Here is an 8,299-nt window from a genome sequence, read left to right as displayed (position 1 = left end):
ACTAGTTAAGTAAGATATGTAACAGGTGTGGTGCAGCGGGGACATTCCCAACACTTGCAGGACTGCAGCTGGAGGACAGCAGTTACCCACCATTGTTACAGAGGACTTACTTTATTTCTTATTAACAGTCACAATAAAAAAAACGTGTTTAACTTTAGATTAAATGAAAAGAAAAATACATTTTAATCCTAGATGAAAATTAAATGCAAGAGATAAACTGGGATTTTATTTTATTTATTTATTTTTATTTTGATAATGCTATGTAGTTTACAAATCATAGTGAGTTTGTTGTGCTATTGTGTATGTAGCATAATAAACATGCCTGTTTGTGTGCACTTGTATCTCTGTTTGACAACAATGCTGAAATGATTTATTTTCACAAATAAATTAAACTGCTGTGATTGTACAAAAATAGTTGTAAATCGTATTTTTAAAGTATGAAAGACCTGAAGTTTTATACAATAATTTAAAACTTTAGAATTTCATTAAACCAACACATTTTTTAAAAGTGCATTCTTGAAAATAATAGGATTATGAAAGCTGAGTGAAAGTCTTGCTCATGAGAGGGGAAAATAATTAAAAAACACAAGAACATTGGAACTAATTCATGATCCTTATATAATTTTATAGCCAAGAACTTGTCCAATTTGACAACAGTCCCTGCATTATTTATAATTATTTTATGTTTCAGCCCACAGATTTCTAACAATGAAAATCCTAATATCTTTCTTTTTGCTAATTTTACCAAAAACTTTTTTCAAAGGTAATGGAGGAAACACATTAGATTTCCTATCTGCTGTTGTTGATTTTCTCAATAAATAGGGAAAATGGATTATGTTGAGATGTGGATGTGATTGTAATCTGCTTTGGAGTCAAATCACTTGAATCAATCAGAAAATTAAATATCAGGGTCTGATTTTCAGTTTTGACTAGATTTATCAAACTGGAGTGTTGCATTTAAAAGCATAGAGTCAAAAATTGGGGCTTTTAATGCCTGTAAGCTTGAGAAAGATCCTAGGCATTATACATCCCATGATGCCACAGCAAGCACACCAGCCTAATTTATATCCTGCCTTTATAAAATATGCCACAGTTCATGACATCACAACAATACTTGTCCACCAGATTTGTAACCCAATCTAGAAAGACAAAAATTTTGAAGACAACTAGTATTGCTTATGTATTGTATAAATTAATATACGATTGAGTGGGTGCGTAGAGACTGCAGGGCCTGTCCAGATGATTTATTAAAAATATATGTATTTTCTGGAGCTACACTGTTGTGTGGTTTACACATTAGAGCTTTAAGTGAGGTTGTGTTACTCTTGCATGGAGTTTGCATGCTTGACATCAGCATTAAACTGATTTTCCCTGTTAGAGTTACAGAAAGTGTCATGGGTTGGTCCATCTAGTCTATATGTTTTCTGAATCTAGAGAGTGTTTATGACCATGTTCCCACGAAGAACTTTGTGTGTTATGGGAGTACAGAGTAGCAGAGTAGCTACTGCAGGCTTTGGTCCTCGTTGAACTAAAGTAAGAAATGTGTCCATACCGTTTGTATGCCATTAAGCTCTTTTTTTTTTGCCAAAAAATTTGCGGATTACCTTTTGAGTTAAGAAGATCTGATGGCAAAACAATCCCTTTCGCCCCAAAGAATCCTGTAAAAATTCCTTTGCCCAATCATCTAGATCCCCCCAAAAGTCAATATATATATATATATATATATATATATATGTATATATTCCCATTATAGACAAGACGTACTTTTCAGTGTATGCTTCTGTAACTGGCACATTGAAGGGGAGCATAATGTCCCTTCAGAGTTGCTGTATTTAAGAACCCACACTTTCTCCTCTGTTGTTATTTTTTAGCTGTGGCCCCTGTTTCAGAACTTTAAACAGCTTTTACTGGCACTCATCTTTGTGTCCTTGTTTTAAATTAAAAAAAAAAAAAAAAACTTGTGAGGGAAACAGCCTTTGTTTGTGCCCATTAAATTTGGACCTGACGGTCGGTTACACTTCATTCTTCCTCCTCCAGACATACAACGTATCCATAGGCACAAAAAGTTCCAGTTTTGTTTGATTGCTTCACAGAACAGCATCTCAAAACCTCTTTGGCTTATTAATGTAATGTTGGACATGATTTTGCTTATGTATACGCAGGCGGCTGAAATGGCCGGGCTCTCCCTTAGAGATAGGGTGAGGAGCTCGGTCATCCGGGAGGGGCTCAGAGTAGAGCCGCTGCTCCTCCGCATCGAGAGGAACCAGTTGAGGTGGCTTGGGCATCTGGTCAGGATGCCTCCTGGACGCCTCACTGGTGAGGTGTTCCGGGCACGTCCCTCTGGGAGGAGACCCTGGGGAAGACCCAGGACACGCTGGAGGGATTATATCTCTTGGCTGGCCTGGGAATGCCTCGGGATCCCCCCCACAGAGTTGTGGCTGGGGAGAGGGAAGTCTGGGCTTCCCTGCTTAGGCTGCTGCCCCTGCGACCCGACCCCGGATAAGCGGGGTCGGGTCATGAAGATGAAGATGAATATATATATATATATATATATATATATATATATATATATATATATATATATATGTATGTATATATTTATAGGTATAAAACTTGCCTGTCATATTGTCATCACCCATTTTATAGTCTGGAACCAGATTAAAATGATAAAGAAATTAAATAAGCTTATGCAGCTCCACAATAAATGGAACCTATCCTGAAGCAAAACTCTTTTTGTTGGTTGCGTGACAGAATGATTCCTTTCATAATATCAGCATAATGAGCAGCCAGCTAAAAACACAGCAGAGGGGCAACACACCCCTTGAACAATCAATTCCTGGATCAATACCTCATCCAACAGTATCAAATCAAACATTCTGTTTTACAGTCATTGCATTATTTGGTTCAGAGTGCCGCCCTTCATCCGATTTAAGTTTGAATGTCTATTGCTGGCTGGTCTTTCTGTGTCTGTTTCTAATATTTGCACTTTGGCCATGTTGGAGGATGTGATTATTCTGCCTTCAGTCAGTGTTCAGCATCTGCATGGAGTGGTTCTTTTCATGTTTTGCCTTGGTCTTGGAGGAGAATACATTAGATTTCTTAAGAACAAATATAAAAAATAGACTTTCCAAACACACACACACACACACACACACACACACACACACACACACACACACACACACACACGCACACACACACACACACGCACACACACATGTATGTGTTCACTTTGTATGTGTATGCATGCGTGATACACGAATCAGCTTTTATATTAAGTGGATACTGGGTGAAACTGTTCTGTCAATCTGAGATGGACACAAAACAAGCTAAAATAATAAGCGAAAAAAAAAAAAAATTAGCTGATTATTTGTTACATATTTAAGCCTTAAAACGGAACCAAGTTCGACTGCTTCTCTGAGCTGCAGCTCAGGAAAGTAGCCACTAGATGGCACTAAAGACTTACAGTCATTTTATTGTAGTTCAGTTTGTTTCCTGGCTGCAGGGACTCTTCTGCCACATGCCATGCCGTTTTTCGTCGGTTAAAATTAAACCAAGTAAAGACAAGACACTAATCCAACTACAGAGCATACTTATTCTTTATATTCCCTTTGTTTTAGCTGTATAACATTAGATTACATCTAGTTGTGCAATCAAGAAAGGATCCCACATTTTTAATGAATGCGTAATTATATGTCTTTTTTCACAGCATCATCTTGCATCCAGCATCAATAGGTTCCAGAAATAAACCATAGCTAAAGACTGTTATTTCTTTAGAAACCTGCATACGCTAAATATGTGTTCTGGTTTTCTTTTCTCCGACGGCTTAACCAGTTCACTGTGACCTAGAAGTGTATCAAATTTAGATCATCGTTGTCCTTTGCAGGATCTCCACGTGTTCTGCATCTATTTCAGAAAGCCTGATCTGACTGCATTTCATTCATGAGCAGTCTGTTTCAAAGTGAAGCACTTTCTGCTCTTAAAGATGTTGCTGTTTAATTCAGAAATAGAAACTTAGGGTAGCCTTTACCTTGGGTGTCACAAGATAATCTCAGGCAGTCATATTATCGACTTTGGGAGTGTTGATATATCTTAAAACATGCATAAAGCTTTTGATTTATCATTTTTGAGGCTACAATTGTTTTCATCCCATTTTAAATGTAGTTTATTATTTTACCTAATTTTTATGTATGCTGTTTTTATTCTCTTAAATTTGTATCTCAACGTTTTTATTTGTCTTTTGGTGTTTCTTACTTTAAATCTATTTTTCATGTTTGATGTTTTATTCTTTTAAATTCTCATTTAGTCTCAAGATCTTTTATTATTCCATTGTTTTAGTTTTCTGATCCAGTTAATGGGGTTGGGACAGTGCCTCTTGAGACATGATTTTACATGTTTGCTGTGTTGCTTATATCTGGGTTTAATGGGTTCTTGATTTAGTTGGATTTGATGGGTAATACCTCTTTTTTCTCTTTCTTTTGCTTTTAATGTAAAGCACTTTGCACTACATATTTTATCTTATGAAAAGTGCTGTAGAAAATAAAGATTGATTGATAATTGTAGAAAAATCTAGTCTATATTTCTCAAACAAATTTAGGGATTTATTAGGGTAGCCTAAATGAATTTGTTAAAGCAAAGAGACTGACCTGTGAAATGAACATAGTATAACACATTAATGCATGAACAACGTAGTTATAGCTGTGCCATATTGCAAATCTAAACCTGGCAGGAGAAGCTGATCATGGACATGCCCTTCATCGCAAACACCAAAATCTTGGAGATATGGCTCAAAACGTTTAGGAACCACTGCTCTAATGAATCTCTCATGAGTAATTTATTATTATTAAAGCCATCCAATCACTCCAGCATTTGTTCCTTTTGGCCAGTGGCTTCCATTTTTTTCTGTAGGGCCCCCTGTTCATCAACAACAATAATGCCCAGCCACCCCTCCTGTCACATGAAACATACGAAGAAATGCGTCTTTAGTTTTAGTGGCGGTGTTGTAGGTAACTATAATTAAAACCTGGTCAGTATTATTATCTGTTCTTCTGCTTTAGTGTGAAACATTTTAAACCAGGAATCTCTTTGAACTACATGTGAGTGGAGTTTTCTATGAGACGATGCTGCTTTAGTAAAACAACTGCATCGTGAAAATTGGATAGTTTATTTCTTTTTTTTTTTTTCTTTTCTTTTTTTTGTCTTGTCCAGCATTTAAGCAAGCAGACTGATGTTCTGGATGCTGTGTTCTGCTGAGCAAATTTATTTTGCCAAGGGGAACTTTTATAGATGTAATGATCCCCTTGTATTTCTTGATTCTTATTTTATTTTTCAATTTGTTTTGGATAATAGCTTGTATTACAGAGTTTATGCTGCTGGACCCGACCGGAAAGGACAGGAAAGGGGCAGAAAGAGAACAGAAAAGAGAACATAAAAAAACAAAAAAAAACAAAAGAAAGAGATCAATGCATACATGTATATGCACATACATACCCACCTACATATATATGTATATACACTCGCACATACATTATATATATTCATATATACATACATACATACATATACACATACATACACATGCATACACACACATGTACACATACATGCATACATAAAGATAGATATACATACTCACATACATACACATACATATACACATACACATACACATACACACACATACACATACATATACATACATACACATACACTCACACATATGCATACATATATACATATCCATACACATACATACATACACATACACATAAGTACACACACATACCCACCCACACACATAAATATATACACCCACACAAGCCAACTCTAGATTCGTGGAGAACAAAACCGTTGACAATCATGAGGACCAGAAACTAGCAAGTTAAGTCAAAAAGACAGAAAGAGAGGTACCTGCTGTTAGTGAATAAACTTGCTGGATGACTCAGTGACTGTGACACATGCAGAACATTCATGCAGAACATTCAGAGTGGAACGTGTTTAGAGAAGAGTGATCATGCCAATGTGACCCCGCCCGCCTACAGCTAGAGGAAGGCCAGGAGAACCCAGAGACCCGGGTAACCGACAGTCACCCCCAGGTACAGATCCCAACCCCCCCACTCCAGAGCCAGCCATGCATCTGCCCAGGAGGTGGCGAAGGAGGTGCCCAACCAGAGTCCCCCGCAGTCAGGGGGAACAGGCCCCAGCAGGCCCAGGCCGGCAAGGGCCGATCCCGCCGGGCACCGGCCACCTAGGGCAGACAGAGCGCAGGCCCCAGGGCCCCAAGAGCCCGTGAGCAGCCCCCCGCCCCCGCAGGCAGAGGGCACAGCCCACACCGACGGAGGACCAGGACCCCCAGACCGCCACCCAGCGGCAGCCAGGTCGCACCCCAGCGCACCAGCTGCGCCCCCAGGTACAGGACACCACCCCCCCACCACCAAACCACACACACATATACATGCATACCCCCCCCCCCCCCCCCCCAACACTCACTCCCCTCACACATATACATGCATACCCCCCCCCCCCCCCGCCCCCCCAAACACGCACTCCCCTCTCAACCCCCATCCACACAACCCTCTGCAATCCATGCACATCATCCATCACATACACAACCCCACCTCTACTCACTCACCCATACCAAATCACACGAACCCCAATCGCCCCCGCCCCCACACACGCTCACCCCCCCCCACACACGCTCACACCCTGCCACCCCATCCCTCTACTTCTACCCAACCACACATGCCCCACCAAACACCCCTCCACCACCCATAGCCCCCCTCCAAACTTCACCCTCACTCACACATCCCATTCCGCATATACACCCCCCCCTACACACACACACACACACACACACACACATACCCTCACTCCTCCAACACAGGCACACCCCAATACAACCCACGCGCCAACATACCCCTCCACACACACATCTACTCATCCTCACACATCCCTATCCCCTACCCACCTATATCCCCAACCCTAATCCCCCCCCAGCCATCCCACCATCCATCTGTAACCCCATACACCCACTCCCACACATCCTCACCTCACCCCTCCATCATGTCCCATGTGAGATGCCTCAGAGGGGGCAGAGGACAGGATGGCCCCGATCAAGGCCCCCATAATTACCGCCCACCACTCCCAGCGTCCCCCCCACCACCCCACAGATGCAGCCGACCCAGCACCCCCCCAGGGCCGGCGACAACCCTCCTACAGCCAGGCCAGCCCAGACTTAGGCCTAATGGACGGCACTCTTCCCCCACCCGTACCCCCCCCCCCCAGTAAAGCCCCGAGAGCAGGGGCATGAGAAGACCCTATCGTCCCTGCCTCCCCCCCGCTTATGACTGATTGTGAAGTATGTATTAGTTGCAATTAAAATTGAGGGAAGTGCCACGCAGTGTTGGGAGAGGGACCACCTAAGCAGCCCCGCCCACCATACACCGCATGCTCTTCCCCCTAATCATGTGAGTCGTCAGTGTTTTGGTGTTTGGTGTCTAAGTGTAATTAAAACTGGGAGGTGAGCCGAGGCTGGGTGCAGCGATCAAGACCACCTTGATGGCCTTTCTCACCACCCAGCGCCACGTGCACACCTCCCAATACCCTGCCTGTGTGTGATGGGGAGCGGGGAGGAAGAGGGGTTGAGGGATTTAAGTCTGGAGGAAAGTGAGCTTTCCTCCAGAAGGTGAGCCGCCCGCAGCACTGGGCATGCCCCCTACTCCCAGGGCCCCCCAAGGACCAGGACAAGCCGGGGACAGCCATCCCCGTAACCAGAGCCTTCGGCGACTCTAACCAGAGAGTCATCACCGACCCAAGAGGGGACCAACTCACCACATGCAGAAGGGGGGCACGAGGACAAAGAGGAGGCGGGGCGGCAGAAGGGGAATCCCAGACCGATTGTCCACCGCCCCCTCACTCACAGAGGACACCCCCACCTGGGGACATGAAGTCCCCCCTTGTCCACACATCAGCACTTCACACTGTCTCAGCACACACCTACAGCCACACACACACACACACACACTTCCGGACACATTCAGGTCCACCCAGCCACCCGTTCAGCCCACCCTTAAAAACCATCCTCCTGACCCCCACGTCACATCCAAATCTCCCCCACTCCCATCCATCATATCTACACTTATCCACCAACCTACCACACACATGCACCACCCACTCCCCCATACATACACCCCTGCCCCCCCCCCCCCCACACACACACAGACAGCACGCCCCCCCTCCCCCCTCCTCCCCCCCCACACACACACCCGTATACATGCACCACCGCCACTCCCCACATACA

The sequence above is a fragment of the Telmatherina bonti genome (genome assembly GCF_933228915.1).
Source record: "Telmatherina bonti genome assembly, chromosome: 6".
Classification (NCBI taxonomy): Eukaryota; Metazoa; Chordata; class Actinopteri; order Atheriniformes; family Telmatherinidae; genus Telmatherina; species Telmatherina bonti.
Note: the sequence above shows the minus strand (reverse complement) of the source record.